The sequence below is a fragment of the Panthera onca genome, chromosome D3 (assembly GCF_046562875.1).
Source record: "Panthera onca isolate mPanOnc1 chromosome D3, mPanOnc1 haplotype 2, whole genome shotgun sequence".
In the NCBI taxonomy this organism is placed as follows: domain Eukaryota; kingdom Metazoa; phylum Chordata; class Mammalia; order Carnivora; family Felidae; genus Panthera; species Panthera onca.
In genome coordinates this window covers 85,466,746-85,476,910 of record NC_138350.1, presented here as the reverse complement: position 1 = coordinate 85,476,910, position 10,165 = coordinate 85,466,746, and the positions used below count along the sequence as shown (strand labels likewise).

Below are 10,165 nucleotides of genomic sequence, written 5' to 3'. Positions count from 1 at the left end.
AAATATAAGCTACATTACCCAACTACAGACAAAACTGTCCTCGGGGCACCAGCAATGCAGGGGACAGCTATCATGACAATAAGAAAAGTTAGAAATTTGCAACAGAAATATCCAGCAAGTATCTATTTTAATTTAGGCACATATATGTTTTGCGCTGTTTGGGAAAGTTGAAATTCCTTTAAATGAGTTTGGATGTAGCTGATACCAACAGTGCAAGAAGCCAAACAAGCTTTTCAACACTTCGTGTCTTGGAGGGGCCCCAGTTGGGCCCCGCTAAGGGTGGGGTGCACTTGGCCCTGTAACACGAGGTTGGTGTTTGTTTGCCTGTCTGGGTGTCCCACTGAGGCTCGGCAGTCTGTGCTGCCACCAACGTGCTTGTGACTGTGGGCCCCGCAGCTAGTCCAGGATGGATTGGGGTTTGAACGCAAGTCCTCTGCAAAGCCCATACTCTTTTGTTAATGGGGGTAATTCTCACGCTCTCTCACTAACCGTAATGCAGAGAGAATGTTATCAAATAGGAAATAGAGGAGAAAGGAATGGAGTCTGTCCGGATGGCTGGAGGGCAGAGATAGTAGATCGTACAAGTCCTTGTCCATCCACGGAGCATGGCTGTCTGCCACTTCCTGGGGTCACTTAGATTCCCAAAGAGGAACTTGGTTGTTAGCAGGCTCTAATGCTTGAGGTCAGGAGTCCTGAAAATGTTCGTGTAAGTATTTATTTCCTTGAAATCTTGAGACCGTCAGCAGAGGGAAGGATATAAATGAAGCAGGAAGATAGAGGACAGTAGACAAAGGAGCCCCGAGTTCAGCCCGCTGAGCCCCTGCTGGTGCTAAAACCAGCTGAGAAGCACGGTGCACGCTCTTACTCCAGGTACCGTTTTTCAGAATGACTCATTTATTGGCTTCTTTTTATGGGCGTATGTGTGTTGAAAAAAGTTCTCTACTTAGGATACCATAGGTATTTTACATGTCGGAATATAGATCTGGATAGCCATGGGAGAGCAGCAGTGTCCCTCCTATGGAGTCACCACAGTTCATTAATTGAACCAGTCTGCTGGAGATGGTAATATTGATGTTTCTCAACTTATATTAAGAAAAATAATGCTACAATAAACACTTGTACATTTAAAAGCCAGATCTTTGCTAGATTGGCTGAATTTTTTCATCCTTAGGATAAATATCTTGAGGAAGCTTGGCTGGGTCAGAGGATTTAACAAGTCAAATTTTTTATATATGCTGCTTAACTCTTGCCTATAGAAAATGCTTACCCGTTTACACTGACCCAACAGCATCTGGCTATCAGTGTTTCCTCTCACCCTTGTTAACAACGGTCACTATCGTTCTCTTCATTTATGTTTGCACATGTGATGTGCAAAAATTAGTATGCCATTGTTTTACTGTTTGTTGATCATAACTGGTGAGATTAAATACTTTTTTACATTTTTCTGTTTGTATCTGCTCTTATATGCATTGATGTTTAATGTCTATTGCCTGTTTTTCTATGGGTATTTGTGGGATTTTCTTGGTCGCTGATATTTAAGCACTTTACACTTAGAAAATATTACTGTTGTGTCTCATTAGTGTATAATGTTTACCATGTCGGAGTTGTGAATTTTTATGTAGAAAAAATTGCCCTGACTTTGGTATAAGATATATACACCTTAATATGTATGTATCTTAATGTATTTTATATGTGTGTGTGTGATGTCCAACTCAAGAATCCATCTCTGTCCTCAGGCTTATAAAATATATCCTTTAATTTTTAGAATATTTTTCTTTCTTTTTCTTATTTATTTATTTATTTATTTATTTATTTTTGAGAGAGAGAGAGAGAGAGAGAGAGAGAGAGGGAACGAGTGCACAAGCCAGACAGGTGCAGAGAGTGGGAAAGAGAATCCCAAGCAGGCTCTATTCTCTCAGTGCAGAACCGACATGGGGCTCAACTCAGGAACCATGAGATCATGACTGAAATCAAGAGTCAGTCACCTGACTGACCCACCCAGGCACCCCTAGAATAATTTTCTTATTCAAATTATTAATAGATTTGAAATGTATTCTGCTGTAACAGGTGAGCAAATTGATCAGGGTTCTTAGTTGTAACTTCCCCAAGGACTTCCTTCTGAGTTGAGAAGGAAGCAACTTACTGAAAGGGTAGAGGACTCAGAGCAGGCTGCAGAATGAATGGGGCGGGGGAGAAGCTTGCTGAGCGCCCCTGGGCTTACCGCACTTCCTCCAGGGCCACCCACCAGACCTGGTGAGCACCTCCATCCCTGCAGCCGATGCTTGGGCTGGGGCCCTGTTCCCTGCTAGTGTGCACACCAGCACACCCGCTCCACTGTGTGCAGCTGGCTCTGGATTTGTGGGGCCCCGAGCCTGCAGACCTCGGGCCAGAATGGACCTCGTAGCCCTGGTGCTTTCTTGTTGCAACTCCCCAGGCTTCAGATTGGAATTCTTTTTATTTTTATATTTTGAGAGAGAGAAAGAGAGAGAGAGAAATTGTATGCACACACGCACACATGTGCACACAGATGCATGCACACAAGCAGGGGAAGAACAAAGGGAGAGAGAGAGAGAGAGAGAAAGGGAGAATCCCAAGCAGGCTTCATGCACAGCCCCGAACGAGTAGGAAGAAACCATAGGGCTCGAACCCATGAACTGTGAGATCATGACCTGAGCAGAAATCAAGAGTCCCATGGTTACCTGACTGAGCCACCCAGGTGCCCCAAATTTGAGTTCTTAGGGTATAAATGTAGTTGGCAGAGCGTAGGTCCTACACCCAGATGCAAGCTGTAGGCCTCTCAAGCGGGTGTATACGGGTTGTGCAGCCCAGGGAAGGACCAAAGTCTATAAGGAGCTGACTTCAGCTTTTCCCACTGGTAAGTCAGTTTCTCTAATACCATCTGGTAGACAATCCATTCTTTCTCGGATGAACTGAAATGTCGTCGTTATCGTATGCTGAAAACCTGTACTTCTTTTTTTAACCTGCAATTAACTCCGGGTTTATAAGAAAGAGGCTTGACAGCATGACTTACAGAGCAACCATTCACTCTCTGTTCATTGCTGAAAAATCTTTTGCCATGTGACCTAATTACACTTTACTTAATGCAACTTTAATTAATTATGAGAAAACATTTTTACACATACATGAAATATCTACACAATCCTCATCAACTGGAACACTGGGTGACATAGGAAATTAGATGTTAATGTTGAAAAGAAGGCAAAACATTCACAGGAGACAAAGTCAGTTTAAGGAAGAGAGTATTTTATATTCTGTAATTATTTGAAGCATCCAAGAGAGTGAGGCTTCTTCTTTTCCAGAAGTATGTACGGGCCTCTTCCTTTGCTTGGTAGTACTCTCGATATTCTTCCTGAATGAGGCTTCCTCTGGCTTCTTGGGCAAGCTGACTTTCTGCCACAGATATAATTACTTCTTTCACTAACTCACTCTTTAGCAGGAGAGAATTCAGATGAAAAAGTTCTGTATTTGTGGTATGTATGATTTACTACTTCTTATTTCAAGCCTGATTGTATTAGACTGGCGACGTGGTTTCTACAGATAGTCTTCCTGTAATGTGGCCAAATACAGGAACGTAACAGATTCCCTCCTGTCCTGTAGAGGTAAACTTGTTTTGAAATCGTTGAAGGGACCCTGGTTTCCATTCAGATTGGCCATCTGGGCCACATAAGGTCACTAAGCCGTATTTATTTTTTAGGTCAGCAACACCTTTAATTCCTAACATTTGTATAAATGCAAGCATGCCATTTGTTCTAGTTGAATAAGTACCAACATTCTCCAGTGACAGAGTCTTTGGCTAGAGGTGCTCATTGGGATGCCTTGCAGAGTGTTGTGTTTCTGGGTTTGTTAGTGGCATCTGCCTTATTCCCAGGATCTATGTTGGTGAACACATTTTCCTTATTTTCCATTTTCTTATGGTTTGACGTGACTGCCATTTATGATCATGGCAATAATGTCTTCTCATTGGAGAGGTAAAGGGGGGAGATTTTCCAATGTGTAGACCATGATGAACTCATGGCCCACAGGCGATTAATCCACTGGAGAAATATAGGGTGTTAGAGGAGGTGTGGAGGAGGGTGTTGGCCCAACAAGGCCCCAAGGGGAAAATTCTCTCAGATTTTCTTAGCTTCCCAGCATTTGGCCAGGACCGTGCATTCAGCCACCGTTTCACGGCATCAGTGTTCTTCGTTCGTCTAGTCACATTCGAATCTCTACCCCTGAAAATCTGTCATTCTTTGGGTCTGCTTTCGAACTATCAATTCTTATAGGATAAAACACTTTGTTTTAACATTGTAAGCTTTATCATATATTTTAATACCTGGTATGCAAAGTGCCTTGCTTCATTTTTCTTATTGCTAAAAATGCAATTTGCTCTTATGCATTTAAAGCTTTTGCTCATCAAGATCACCTTTATTCTGTGAACACTCATACACACAGACCATGCTAGATGCTGAGGAAAAGCACCTCACTGCCTCCACGGCCTCCACAATCTCTTGTAGAGTGGGGTCAGCAAGAACCTCATGAAGTCTTTCACAGACTGACCTACTCAGAGATGGAAGAGATTAGAAAACTTCAGGTTAATTAACATTTTTTTTTTCAATGTGTTTTCCCCAAATTGGATCTCATTATACAGGAACATAATATATTATCTTTTATTCAAGACTTATGTTACTTCATTAGATATGATATATACATTTTGTATAATTGCTACGTATTCTTGAGGCACACTCACATATATATATATATATATATATATATATATATATATATATATACACACATATACATACATATGTACATATATGTGTACTTTTTGCTACACAAAATAAAGGTGTTGAGTCTTATAAAATGATTTTGCTAGACCCTTTATTTATTGTTTTATCAGTTTTTATTTGATTCTTTTGTATTCTCTAGGTTGACCATCTACAAGTAATAATAAAGTCAAAATAATTCCTCAGTATTTACAATTCTTATTCTTTTTTTTCAACCTATAATATCAGTTGGAACTTCCAGGACAATGTTAGATATTGGCAGTGACAGTGGTCATTCTTGTCGTACTTAGGAATTGAACTGAGCTGCTTCTAGGGTTTTACCATCAAGTCTGGCATTAGTTTCTAACCAGTTTTCCTTATTATGTTAATTAAATTCTAAAACTGCTCTGAGTTTTGCTTTGTTTTGTTTTGTTTTTAATCAGGAAAGGATATTTAAAGCTATCAAGCACCTTTTGGCATTTGCTGGATTAAGTTATATTTTCTTATGTTAATCATAATTGCCATTTGTTTATTGAGAACCCAAGACATTGTTCTGTAGTATCTCTTGCTTCCTCATGGTGCTTTTAACCCATTCTTCTCTTCCCTGTATTTCCTAGACACTACTAGCTCCTTCTAGATGCTGGGCTGGATTCAGGTTCAGTTGCTTTGGTGAGACATCTTTTCAGGTGGTGCTGTTTTCTTCTTGCTTTATCCCCAAATCCCCTGCTATCTATCTGGTTATACCACTTTAGTGAGGTTAGGGTTGATCAGGTATTATTAATCATCAGTATATTTTATTATAAAAAGTTCCCATTAACTTTTCACCTAATGGCTTTAGTATCCAGTAACAATTGTCACAATCTATTATTTTAATAGGAGTGACAAAATAGCAATTAAAAATAATATCTATTATTGTTTTTTCCACTTAGTAGCTGACATTTTTCTATAAAAAGAAACTTAGGTCGCCCTGAAATGCAATTTGTGCAGGAAAAGAAGGATAAACGCTTGCTTTTCCCTTTACTTACCATGTGTTAGAATAATGAGTTGGCGCCCTGGTGACCTCAGACAGGCAGGAGGTAGTTAATGTAATACTCCATCCAGTGATGTGATGACTTTAGCTGTGTTTCCTATTTCTGTCAACAAATGGTAATGTTAAAGAGTATTTTTACTCTTAAACTGTTGAAAGCTCCTTAATAAGGGTCACTAGAAAACACTGCAGGGAGGAATTTTGTTCATCTCTGTGAGCGGTAGATAATCTTCATTCTGTCCCACAAATTTGCCCTGTCTTCACCTCCATTTGTTCTCCTGGTTGGAACACTTAGGACAGGTGTTCTCTGGAGGTGTAAGCAGTTTCGTTTGTCCCAGGATGTTTTTATTGCTTATTTTGGGATTCATTGTTGGTCATGTGGTCTTTTAACATCTCCCCTAATTGCTTAGTAAGATTATGTAGCTTCACGTCAAGGAGGGCAATATTGCATTCCTGGCGCCAAGATACTGGGATGCCTATATACCCCAGGAGCAGATACAAGGCTAATTCTTAGGTTCTTTATATTACAAAATTCCAAGAGCCCCAAGAAGGATAAAGAAACCAGAAGTGATGGACCCTACAGAGAAACAAGAAAAGCTGCCTCCATTTTTACTTTCTTAATAATAGCAATAACTTTATGACGGGATATGGGTGAAAGTGAGGATGATGATGGTGATAATGATGCTGGTGATGATGATGGTGTGTGCGTGTTTGCATGTGGGTGATGAATTAGGAAGTAATTATAAAAGATAGAGAAATTTAGGAAAAGTACCTAGCCTGTATAAATCTGGATTTATATGTCTGGGTGTTTGAAAACTGGCAAAACCAGTTTTCAAGCCCATACGTGTAAGTGGCGTCCAATGTTGCAGTGAGCTCTGACATTCGGTGTGATGTGAATCATTTGGGTAGACAGTGACTGTTTTAGCTGATAGGTTTGAGGTTCCGTTCAGGGCCCATTGAATCATTTTGAGAAAGAGTTGGCCCCAGTCGGGAACATTTATCTTTGAGTTTGTCCTGCGAACGTCTTTGTGCCCTTTGGATCAAGGCTTCTTTTTGTCTTATTAATTGGAGAAATAGATGAGGCAAAAGAAAAGACCACACACTGGAAACAGGATGGCTTCTGGATTGTGATCAGTGTAGAGACCACCTACTATGAAATTTCATAGGTAGAGTCCATTGCTTCACCTGCTTTCAACAAATATTAATCTAACAGATATGTGCCAGGCACCATGCAAGGCTCAATGGATAGGCTCAACAACACCTCATCCTCAACTTGAAGGGCCTTATTAGGCTCTCAGAAGAAATGCAGCAAATAAATGGACAGTTACAAAGGATGTGATGAGTGATTCAGTAAGGATTATCTGTGAACTCACAGAAGGAGGACTTACCCCGGCATGGGCAACCCCGTAAGGGATGTCTGAGCTGAGGCCTCCCTGTGGGAGGGGGTAAGAGAAGTCAAAGCAAAGGTACCCCATGTGCAAAGCCCCTGCCCTGTCAGAAGGTGTTCCCCAAAATGTACGATACTAGGTGGGTCTGGAGTGGAGGATGGGGGTGAGTGAAGTATAAGACATGAGGTTGGAAAGATGATAGAGATCAATCTTATCCAGCCTGGTAAGTCAGTAAGAAGTTTGGATATTCTTTTGAGGATGGTGAGGTATCCAAGAGAGTGACACGAGTCGGGTGTTTTAGAGGGATTCGTCTGTCCCACAGTACCCGCTCAAAAATCATTTGTGCAATGACAGGCAGCTGTATTTTCTTCTTCCATGCTTTCAGACATGCGTGTGGTCCACAGAAGAGGCCAGACCTGCATGTGTGATGCACAGGGAGACGTGCGGGGCTGGCTGGCCCCCAGGAGTGCCTTTTCCTCTGCAGACGCCAGCCTCCCTGCCCAGTATTTCTGGGAATTACACGAACTCCAGTCCAACCACAGTCCCTTGTGGTGGTTTAACCAACAGGAAATCTCCATCACTTAGCAAATCAGAAGAGCAAATAAAACTCACCCCGTTTCCCTCTGGAACAACTTAGAACCAATTGCATTTTGAAGACAGAGAAGCTGCTAAACTTGCAGGAAGAGTTGTTAGCAAATGCCAACTTGTGCGGTTCCTGTGTCAGAGTGGGAGATTCAAACACAAAACCGAAAAGAGTATCTAGAAGGTAGGATGGAAACACACCTAGATAGGGGCAGCGATAAGAAGCCTCCTGCACTTCAGAGGCTTCTGAATATGAAGTGCTTTGATTGGCAGGAAAACAAATGGGGAAGAAAAGGCAAAGTAATTAACTGAAAGTTTTCGTGTGTAGTTTCAGGTTAGAACAGAGGATGAGAAACACATCGTTCCCCACGGTAGAATTTTAGGGGGGTGGGGAGGAGAAGGACAGAACTCCACCCGAGTGTGGAGTCAACCTGAAGAGCTACAATGGTAAAGATGCTTCCGGAAGCAGGTGCACTTCTTGGCTAGTTTTAATCCTTCAAAAAGCACTGCTTGGTGAGATAATTAATGCTTTGCTTCAGCCGCACCTGAAGGAGTTTGGTGGCGAGAAGAGGCCAAGAGCTCTGGGCCCAGGGACAGAGCCCCAGCTGTTTCTCCAGTGCCCACCACTCGAGGAGAGCAGCAGACTGCCAGTGGAGAGCAGGGGCGAGGCAAGGAGGGCATGACAAACAGGAAGCCCTTAACCAGAGACACGTCGGGAAAGGAGAGTTAGAGCGAGCAGAACTCACATCTCAAGGTAAGTAACCTCCTAGAAACAAGAGTCTCTGTGGCCGAGTTCACACTTTCAAGGTTAATCTTGTGCAGCGGAACGGAGGCCGTGGGTGACATGATGTAAGTAGCTTCGTCAGGAAAGGAGCTACGGAAAAAGCTGTAATTGGCTGGATGGCTGATGCTCCATGAACCTGTAAATTCAATGATGGGCACAGTGCAGGACGAGGGAGTCAGTGAGGTCCTTTCTCTCAGTGTGTTTCTAGAAGAACTGTATTTGTAGTAGGTTCTGATAGCATGGTTCTTGAGAATCAGAAAAGTGAGCTACTTTTACCAGTGTCTGCACCATTGGGCTTAACCTTCCTTCCTTCAAGCAAGACTAAGCAAGGATGAACTTAAGCAATCAATGCTGCTCTCTAAGTATTTATTACCCTCGGTAGGGGTTGGTGAACTTGTTCCGTCAAGGGTCACATAGTTACTATTTTCAGCTTCGTAGGCCACGCGGTCTCTTTGCAGCTACTCATCAGAGCGCAAAAACGGCCATGGGCGATGTTTAAGCAAGTGAGCAAGGCCAAGTCCAACCAGACTATTGATAAAGGTCAGACAGTAGGCTGGACTCAGCCCCTGAGCCATAGTCGGCAGAACCCTGCCCTGGAAGTTCTCTACTGAAGACAACCTGAGGTCTCTGCTTTGAATGGAAGTGAGTCCTTAACAGACGGTCCCTCGACAGGGACTAACTCCTGGGGCGGCTCTGTGACTTGCCGAAGTCCTAAGGGCATGGTGGGCTGAGGGAAGCCACGCGTCCCTTGTTGGAAAGATTCTCTTACGGAGACGCTTTGAGGCAGGGAGCGGAGCCCTAGACTACAACACTCCTGTCGAAGTCTTGTCGGCACTCTGGGCCTCCCGACAACAAGAACATCCCAACGTCTCAGCTAGAGATGCACAAACCTCACATCCGGGAACAAAAGGGTGGGAACAAAGGACCCCACACGCTCAAAACTCTTCTGAGCCTCAGTCCCTTCTTCTCAAAGTCTAGCACAGGCTTTGTGTTGGGCAGACCCCTTGCTCTCCAGCATTGTCAGTAGGTGTCCAAGCAAGTGTGGAACGACAGCAGAGGGGAGCGGCTTCCCCACCACCCACGTCAGGTGTTCCTGCAGGAGATGGGGTGGGTTACCTGCATGGGGAGTTGAGGAGAGACTAGAATCCTCCCAATGATCAGAAAAGGCACAGACGTCGGCGAAAGCAGAACATACTGCAGATGGCGGAAGCAACGAGGCTGCGGAGACAGAGAAGCGTCTGCCCGTGTCGACAGCCCGAGAGAAGGAAACCACATTATCTGAAGGTGGTCACCCCGCCCGGGTCACCCAGGAGCATGCAGTGGAAGGCGGACTTGTGAGATGAACTCATACTTACGTGGTTAGCTGGGACATGTGCGACAGGGGAGGAATCTGGTAATATTTTGATTAATGACTTCCTTGAGGATGAAGCTCTTTTGTACAGAACAGCTCTATTAGAAAGAAAACCTCAAGCCAAAATTCCTTCATAAATCATGCAAAAAATGGCTCGCTACACCACAAAAATAGCTCAAGCACAGTCTCTATTTGTCTTTGGTTAGATGCTGATGAATAGGGCTCGTCCTTAGCCAGCTTGTAACGGCCGAACTCGGCCACAGG

General features: G+C 43.2%; 1 protein-coding gene across 5 annotated transcripts in view; it reads left to right on the top strand.

Annotated features, from left to right (window-relative positions):
* Positions 1–540: 540 nt before the first annotated feature.
* CD226 (CD226 molecule) overlaps positions 541–10,165 on the top strand; it is a 90,383-nt gene continuing 80,758 nt past the window's right edge. Inside the window, exons 1-2 of one of the 5 annotated variants that reach the window (XM_078435157.2) lie at positions 541–870; positions 8,306–8,520. The gene's annotated coding sequence lies outside the window, so the exon portion shown is untranslated. The remainder of the gene's footprint in view (positions 871–8,305; positions 8,521–10,165) is intronic. The other 4 variants (XM_078435153.2, XM_078435156.2, XM_078435155.2 and 1 more) reach the window with 4 other exon arrangements.